The sequence below is a fragment of the Lactuca virosa genome, chromosome 4 (assembly GCF_052849685.1).
Source record: "Lactuca virosa cultivar CGN04683 chromosome 4, Lactuca_virosa_CGN04683_v6, whole genome shotgun sequence".
In the NCBI taxonomy this organism is placed as follows: domain Eukaryota; kingdom Viridiplantae; phylum Streptophyta; class Magnoliopsida; order Asterales; family Asteraceae; genus Lactuca; species Lactuca virosa.
Genome location: NC_136429.1, coordinates 286,764,266 through 286,773,781, shown reverse-complemented (window position 1 = coordinate 286,773,781; position 9,516 = coordinate 286,764,266). Strand labels below are relative to the sequence as shown.

The window sequence follows — 9,516 nt, the reverse complement described above, 5'->3', positions numbered from 1 at the left end:
GTGGTCCTCCTCCGTTCTCCGTTTTATTCTGGGTGATAATGATTTGTTCTCTCCGGATATTTATAGGGTGTCCTTCTCCTTCGTAGGTATATTGAATTTCTGTGCCGTCTTACTTCCGATTCTTACACTGATCTCCGTCACCTCATAATGAAGAGTTCGAATCTCGGAAGTTCATGCGATTGTAAGTTTTTCGCATTGTTATACTGTTCTCGATGATTCAACCTGCATATATGTTATGTTTCTATAGTACTGCAAAAGCATTTAAGTTATTAAGACAAAATATTGACGTTAACATTTTAAGTTGGTTTGGTTTTTACGCGGAGGCATCTTTTACTATAAAGGTTAAAAGATAAAATGATTGTAAGATATCAAGAATGAACATGAATTTGATATCTCATAACTAAAACACTTAGTTCGATAGGGATTTTGTAAGGAATTGGAATTAGAAGTTCAATACAAGTACAACTTGTAATAGAATAATGTGAAATTGAGTGGTTATTATTCAAAATGTAATAAGTAAATGTCGATTATATAGGTGTATTAAGTACATAGAGTTTGGAAAACTTGTCCTTAAACAGGTCTACAATACACCACAATTCTGGGGAAAACATCGACATTAAAATGACCTACCGAAAATGGGTTTTCGCGGTCGAACTGAAAAATCATGAAAAAAATAACTCTAAGACATCTTCGAAGACTTAGACTATAACCAAAATAGTAAACAGAGGACGAGTAGGGTATCATCTACTTCCTACTAGATGCGGTCCTGGGTTTGGCTAACTGGCGTTCTATTTCGAATACACGCCTATCTTGTACAGCACGATGTTCTCGTAATCGTTGCACTTCGGCTTGCGAAGCCGCCAGTTCTTCCTACAAGAAGTTGGTACGATCCCTTATTGCGTTATGATTGTCTTCCAGGTTGCGAAGATGAACAGCGTCAACACCAGTGGTAGCCTCAATCTGCACCACTCGGTCGATGATAGCTCTTCCCTGTTCCGTGTTGCGAGAAACACGACGAACCAGCACAGGAAGTGCTCAATTTGCTGAACCTCCAACTTCTAGATTGTAGAAGCTTCGGTCTCCTTGGTAGAGGGAATTTTGACCTTGTTCATGACTCCACATGTCTAGGTTCATAGCCCATAGAGGCGTGGGGCCTTTAAAGTTCGGATGAGGGTTTGGGTTCTGAGTAACTGGAGGTGGATTGTAAGCTTTTGATTCGGAACCGTCGTCCTCGTGAAAGACTTCAGCATAATCATTGTCTAGGGGAAATTGCAAGCTCATCTTCTGGTTCGGCACCGAGCCAACCAGCATTCTCTTGATTAGGATAGTACGGATCTCTGGGAGGATGGAATCCAGCCATTTTTATCTAAGCGAGAATAGGGATAAGAGAAATATAAATATAACTTAAGGATAAGAAGCTAATTTTTGTGATAAGACCTACACCGGGTCCTCCTATAATTACCTAGTGTTACAAATCACACACAATCAAGATCGAATAGGCCGTTAGATAAGTAGCTTCACTTTAAGTCCACATCCAAACAAGGAAAAGGGCCTAAAGCGAAATCATAAATCCTAAGCCTATAAAATCTCAATAATGTGTAACTTTAAAGTATGCACTTTGCAATTATAGACCTGTCAGTGAAGGTTTTTAGTTTTTGAATAAGATTCTATTTATTTGACGGTTCCTAGTTCTAACTAAATATCGAGGTTCGCACGATTATTACGGTTCTTATAGTACTACGAAATACTCCTATAGTATTTCAAATTCGTAAGTTTGATTCTAGTATTTTCTTTGGTAAGTTTTTGACTTGTTGTTCACTATTACTTTTCCTCGACATACGTTGGTCACATCTTGGATAAATATAGTTGATCAGGCTATATTCATCCTTGATCTGATTACATACCCCGAGGCCTAATCGTAGTGTTCAACTTGTCTTAATACTTTTGTATAGTTTTGACTATGATACTAGACCGATACATGCATGTACTTATACTTTTATAAAACTAGCATTTTAATTTATCAAAAGTATAGTTTGCGAAAACGTTTTTTTTTCAGAGGGTTTTAGTCCCTTTGCATTTATAGTTTGTTTATCTTATGTGGTTCGATATACTTAGTTCACTATAAACAATGCTCTGATACCAATCTGTCACACCCCCAAACCAGAATGGCGGAAACATTCGGGGGCGGATGACTTCGTGTAGTATCATAACAGTTGAATATTTGTAAAGAAAGTAAACACAACCATCATAAATATAATTTAAAAGTTACATTGTTGAATACAATACATGTCTCAAAATAAATTACAATATGATGATTTAATAAGTTTTAAGACTGACGTCTTAGCGTCCCTTCTCCAAAAGCTGAAGATTTACCTGTATTACTGAATCCCTGAGAATACAAGCAGTTTTGAAAGAATATCAGCATAAAGCTGGTGAGTTCATAAGTATTTAGTTTTGGTGGAAAATGTTCTTTGATCCTCTTGAAAAGTGTTCCTCAAGAAAATCCCATATTTTCTTAATAAAAGCATGTTTGAAACCCATTCCTTCCATGACTTCCAGATTCATACAGAAATGTACAATCCAAGGAGTCATGGAATGAATATGAATATCCATTAGTTCAATGTTAAACCATCCGTTTATGAAAATACCGTGTTATCCTGGGAAAATCCTATATTTTCCCTAAAAGTAGGTTGTTGGTTATCCGTTCTAAAATGAAGTATACGAGTATCTACCATACTTATATCGTTAAACGTGGTTTTCTTTGAAAAATCCTGGTTACTCCGAGTGAGGTATATTAGCCTTATTACATAAATAAAACTAATAAAAATATGGTGAACTAAATCCTGAAGGTATTATTAATATCCTCTAGTAATCAATTGATTATTACTCTGAGGTTAGTTCACTCGATCCATTATTACGTAAGTAAATCGCTGTTATCTACATTGTGAGTTTTATAACCATACATTAACTTGATGTGGCACGTATCGGGACCAATATCCTTTATGACTTTGTCACCTGTAGACCTGCCGGTCCCACTGTAGCTAGCAGCGAGGTGCGGGATAGTCAGTCCCGTATAGATCTATACACAACAGTCACGCTCCCCCTACAAGAGATTCTGGTCATAGGTGATAGTCCTACACTCTGTTTCAGTGGTGAGTATTACCAAGGACGTGTCTCCAACTTAGACTAACAAATTTACAAGTAATAATGCTGAAAACCCTTTTTGTAATTAACATGAATCCTTTATAAAATGATATCATTTACTTCATGATTTATAAGTTCATTGCCTTAGTTTTGAAAACTGTTTCTGCGAGTTGATTTCTTAGCCCATTTAGTAAAACTGTGTTCCATGTTCAAAGTATATTGATAATATAATTATCTTAAACAAAATAATATAGTTTGAGCCCAAGATTACTTGTGCTTTTTCTTGTATTCCCCCTCTGAAAACATGAAAAACTCGGAAAAGCGTATGGGTATGAACTCACCTGATAAGTGGTGAATCGGGCAGCGTTTCGTTTCTAGGAAGGATTGTTCTTGACGAAACAGCGGGTTTCTGGTGAAAAACTGGGCTTCACGCGGGTAGTACCTCGACTGGAAAGACTATTTTTCTCCGGAACTTCGGGCGTCGGGACTTGCGTCGTGTGCTAGGGGTGTTACCGGGGCTTCGGGGTATAAGTTGCACGCAAAACGAGGCAATAATGAGAGAGAGAGAGAGAAGAGTTTGAGCACCAAAACTCGGCAGCTCATGACATCTATTTATAGGGTGCTGGAACCCCGATTTACGTTGGGCGTAACTTCAGAGTACGCTGGGCGTACTCCCTCTACAAGCAGTACACTGGGCGTACTCTTCGGATAAGCTTTGGTATGCGTGCCTCAAACTTCAAAAATTCATAACTTTCGCATACGAGCTCCGTTTTTGACGTTCTTTATATCCACGCGTAGGTGAGAATATGCTCTACAACTTTTGTTTAGACTCCATTGGCTGATTTTGACTTTGTTTTTAATATATATCTTTTTAAAGGCCAGGACAGGAAAAATCCGTTAAAAATCATAACTTCTTCATCCGATGTCCGTTTTCGTCTGTCTTTTTACCGTTGTACTACTATTGTTGAGACCTTTAATTCTTGTTTAGGCTGCGTCTACTAAAAATCGTTCGATTTTTATTTCGAGTTTTTAGCTGTCTACCGCTGTTCTGAAGCTTAGAAAAATCATAACTTCCTCATACAAAGTCAGATTTGGACGTTCTTTTTATGTACGCTCACAGTTTGTTATTATCTACGGCTTTTGTTTTGATACTTAAGGCTAAAAAGCGTTTTATTGAAATTTCACTTTTTACGCTTAACAGTGTTTTACCGGTTTTGTCGCAAATCTTTGATTGATCATAACTTCTTCGTTATAACTCGGATTTTAGTGTTCTTTATATTTATGAAAACCTTGTTACGATATCTATCACTTTATATATCCCAATTGAGATTTTTGAACATTTTCATTTTTGACGCTACTTTGATTATTTCAAAAATAGGTTACAATACTTGATTTTAGAATATTACATTGACTTGTAATATCGGGTTGTCACATCATCCCCCCCGTTAGATGGAATTTCGTCCCAAAATTAATTCTAAATTAAGTATTTATGGACTAGGGAAAAGATGCGGGTGTTATTGTTTCTTCTGATCTTCGCGCTCCCAGGTGTATTCAGGTCCTCGCTTGGCATTCCAGCGGACATTCACAATGGGTATGCGACTTTGTTTTGTTCTTTTAATTTCACAATCCATGATTTCTACTGGCTCTTCTACGAAGTGGAGACTCTCGTTGATTTTCAATTTCTTCCAGAGGGATGACGAGGGTCTCATCGGACAAGTACTTCCTTAAGTTGGACACATGAAAGGTAGGACGTGCGTTATTGAGTTCCTGTGGTAATCGAAGTTTGTATGCTACCGGGCCATTCCTGGCAAGGATCTCGAATGGTCCGATATACCTTGGCTTTAGCTTCCCACGTTTTCCAGAACGTATTAATCCCTTTCAGGGTGAGACCTTCAATAGTACCCAGTCCTCAACCTGAAATTCCAAGGGTTTTCGTCTCTTGTCCGCATAACTCTTTTGTCTATATCTTGAAGCCTTTAATCGTTCCCGGATTTGGACAATCTTCTCGGTCGTTTCCCTTATGATTTTCGGGTCTGTGAGAGTGCTCTAAGGTACTTGTCCTCTAGCTAGTTGTGTGTCACCCACTTCAGCCCAGCACAGAGGTGATCTGCACTTGCAGCCATAGAGGGGTTCGAATAGAGCAACCTGGATGCTAGTGTGATAGCTATTGTTGTACGAGAACTCGACCAGTGGTAAATGGGTATCCCATGCTTTACCAAAATCGATCACACAAGCTCTTAGCATATCTTCCAAGGTTTGAATGGTCCTTTCACTCTGTTCGTCGGTTTGTGGGTGGTAAGCGGTACTCATGTCTAGTCTTATTCCTAGAGATTTTTGTAGTGACTGCCAGAACCGCGAGGTGAATCTACTATCTCTGTCTGAGATAATGGATATTCGTACCCCATGCAGTCACACAATCTCCCTGATGTATGTTCTAGTTAGTTTCTCCAGCTTGTCTGTTTCCTTTGTTGGTAGGAAGTGTGCGGATTTGGTTAACCTGTCGACGATCACCCAAAATGGCATCAACTCCACCTGTTGCCTTGGTAACTTGATTCTTAAGCCCATTGAAATCCGCTACCACTCCCACTCAGGTATTTTCGGTTGTTATAGTAAGCTTGTGGGTTTTTGCTCTGAAGTTTAAGATAAGACTCATCCTTGGCTCATCCATCCTCACCTCGTGTATACGAGTTGTATATAATTTAAATCGACAAAACGTTCGGTTGGGTGGTTCTGCCCCAAGTCCACAACCAGACAAGGAACAGGAAGTAGGGCGAAATCACACATCCTAAATCTTGTTGAGTCTAAATTATATGCCACTCTTGCATATACACCTAGCAGCGATAGATTAACCTAATGAGTTCTTCTACTCTATTCTTGAACTTGACCTGCAGTACAAGTGGTCTTCCTCGGAGATCTCTTGGGTATACAACGGGTGGTTACTGACTTTTGAGACTTCTTTGGTGCTTTCTGTTTCAAGTTTTCTATCTATTGAGCAGGCTAGAAGGTGTGGTACCTCTCGCATGGGTACTTCTAAAGTTTTGAAGTGAGAGATGATATAAAGGTTTGTGTTATGGATTGGAAGAATTTCATCTGACAGCTGATTAAGGAAAAAGTTCTTTTACACGGCATAAAAAAGATTGGCATGGTAAGCATCAAGCCAAACCATGTCGGATGAGGATGTCGGAACTCCTCAGCGAAGTAGATATTAAGTTATTCTGGAAGAGATGATTACTCGGATGACGAACAATTCTATGTACATAAGTTTTCAGCGCCTTCAGTTTTATTCTGTTATTTTGCTACGAATCCCCTTTTAATTCAAAATTTGGCGGATACTACTAATACGAGGGTTCTGATAAATTTTGAAACTATGAACTTTCATGGAATGACTCCTACTAGGTCTCACTATCATCGCTTGGTGCACACAAGTCATGTATAATTAAGATTGGTAAGACAGTTGACTGAGCAACCCTGCCCTAAATCCACAACCAAACAAGGAACAAGAAATGAGGCGGGATCACTCACTTTAAATCTACAAATCTTAATTATAAATGTCCCTAATGCTTACACTAAGCCATCATAGCTTACCTGATAGGGTTCTCAGTTTTATATGAATGCTGTGATTTGGTTCGAATGAGAGAGTAATTATAATTATTATTAAATTATTGGGGTTTGGAAGCATACCAAACTATAGCAGGGTTCTTTTATGTTTCCCCATTCTCTGGGGTCAAATTCCTCATGCTCCCCCATCGTTCTTCTCTGTTGGACAGTCACTCTTGTAATGTCCTTTCTCACCACAAAGATGACATATTGGACTTGTTCCAACGTTTGTAGTTGAAGTGATGAATTTGACCGGAGTCCTACAGAAACGGGCGGTGTGCCCCTTTATGTTGCATCTATTGAAATGCAGTACTCGACAGACTCCATGATGATGGTAGTTGCACTTGCTGTAGTATGGGAGGTTTCCTAAGTACGGTGTGGTCAGTGTTGGGATCGCAGGGCTGATGGGGGTATTGACTCCCCCAGCTTGTTGCCCTTCTGTAGGTCCTTGAGTTGAACAACTCCCTTTCTTGTTCTTGAACATTCGTTTCAGAAAATTAGGTTTGAGGTTCGGAGTGTCTTTACCAGTAGGCACTTGTTGCTAAAATTGATGATCACCACGATCGGGATTGCCAATCACATTTCTACTAACATTTGCGTTGTTAGCATTAAGGTGAGCCATGACAGCTGCTACGACTGATGTGACTGCAGCTTGAAATGTAGCCGCATCTATCTGAAGGATTTGTGTTTTATCGGAAGGTTGGTTACGTTTCTTCGGAGGCATGATTCTGATACAAAATGAGAAAATGGGCTCGTGAGCGATTATGGTTGGCTTTAGATGTATTCCAATATTTCATATTAATATAATTTTTTTGTTTCGTCATATTTATCTCAAAGATTTGACCTACATCCCTATGATGCAGTCCTGGTAAAAGAGTAGAATGAAGTTTCTAGAATGGTTACCAGACGAGTGTCATCCGAACGAAGTTATCTATGGTTGGTGGATACTATGATTCAATTTTCGAAAAGATTTGAAAGTAATTCATAATAGAGTCTACAATAAATCGACTTATGAATTTGAGAAGTAATCACTCTCGATTGAGATTTCGTGATCCGAATTATTGTTATTAGCCAATACAGGAAAAGACAATAAGTTCGAATCCTAATGTGAGTAATGTATTCATTAACTCACTAGGTTGCATTATTTATTAGTTATTATTGTGACGAAAAGGCACTCAAACACTTCGCGTGTAACACGTGTGGTCCTCCTCCGTTCTCCGTTTTATTCTGGGTGATAATGATTTGTTCTCTCCGGATATTTATAGGGTGTCCTTCTCCTTCGTAGGTATATTGAATTTCTGTGCCGTCTTACTTTCGATTCTTACACTGATCTCCGTCACCTCATAATGAAGAGTTCGAATCTCGGAAGTTCATGCGATTGTAAGTTTTTCGCATTGTTATACTGTTCTCGATGATTCAACCTGCATATATGTTATGTTTCTATAGTACTGCAAAAGCATTTAAGTTATTAAGACAAAATATTGACGTTAACATTTTAAGTTGGTTTGGTTTTTACGCGGAGGCATCTTTTACTATAAAGGTTAAAAGATAAAACGATTGTAAGATATCAAGAATGAACATGAATTTGATATCTCATAACTAAAACACTTAGTTCGATAGGGATTTTGTAAGGAATTGGAATTAGAAGTTCAATACAAGTACAACTTGTAATAGAATAATGTGAAATTGAGTGGTTATTATTCAAAATGTAATAAGTAAATGTCGATTATATAGGTGTATTAAGTACATAGAGTTTGGAAAACTTGTCCTTAAACAGGTCTACAATACACCACAATTCTGGGGAAAACATCGACATTAAAATGACCTACCGAAAATGGGTTTTCGCGGTCGAACTGAAAAATCATGAAAAAAATAACTCTAAGACATCTTCGAAGACTTAGACTATAACCAAAATAGTAAACAGAGGACGAGTAGGGTATCATCTACTTCCTACTAGATGCGGCCCTGGGTTTGGCTAACTGGCGTTCTATTTCGAATACACGCCTATCTTGTACAGCACGATGTTCTCGTAATCGTTGCACTTCGGCTTGCGAAGCCGCCAGTTCTTCCTACAAGAAGTTGGTACGATCCCTTATTGCGTTATGATTGTCTTCCAGGTTGCGAAGATGAACAGCGTCAACACCAGTGGTAGCCTCAATCTGCACCACTCGGTCGATGATAGCTCTTCCCTGTTCCGTGTTGCGAGAAACACGACGAACCAGCACAGGAAGTGCTCAATTTGCTGAACCTCCAACTTCTAGATTGTAGAAGCTTCGGTCTCCTTGGTAGAGGGAATTTTGACCTTGTTCATGACTCCACATGTCTAGGTTCATAGCCCATAGAGGCGTGGGGCCTTTAAAGTTCGGATGAGGGTTTGGGTTCTGAGTAACTGGAGGTGGATTGTAAGCTTTTGATTCGGAACCGTCGTCCTCGTGAAAGACTTCAGCATAATCATTGTCTAGGGGAAATTGCAAGCTCATCTTCTGGTTCGGCACCGAGCCAACCAGCATTCTCTTGATTAGGATAGTACGGATCTCTGGGAGGATGGAATCCAGCCATTTTTATCTAAGCGAGAATAGGGATAAGAGAAATATAAATATAACTTAAGGATAAGAAGCTAATTTTTGTGATAAGACCTACACCGGGTCCTCCTATAATTACCTAGTGTTACAAATCACACACAATCAAGATCGAATAGGCCGTTAGATAAGTAGCTTCACTTTAAGTCCACATCCAAACAAGGAAAAGGGCCTAAAGCGAAATCATAAATCCTAA

General features: G+C 38.9%; 1 long non-coding RNA gene across 1 annotated transcript; it reads right to left on the bottom strand.

Annotated features, from left to right (window-relative positions):
* Nucleotides 1–2,220: 2,220 nt before the first annotated feature.
* LOC145169335 (uncharacterized) lies at nt 2,221–3,559 on the bottom strand. The gene is made up of 2 exons (XR_013742440.1): nt 3,486–3,559; nt 2,221–2,389 (listed from the first exon to the last, which is right to left on the bottom strand). It is a non-coding gene; the product is annotated as an uncharacterized LOC145169335 (long non-coding RNA).
* Nucleotides 3,560–9,516: the final 5,957 nt, after the last annotated feature.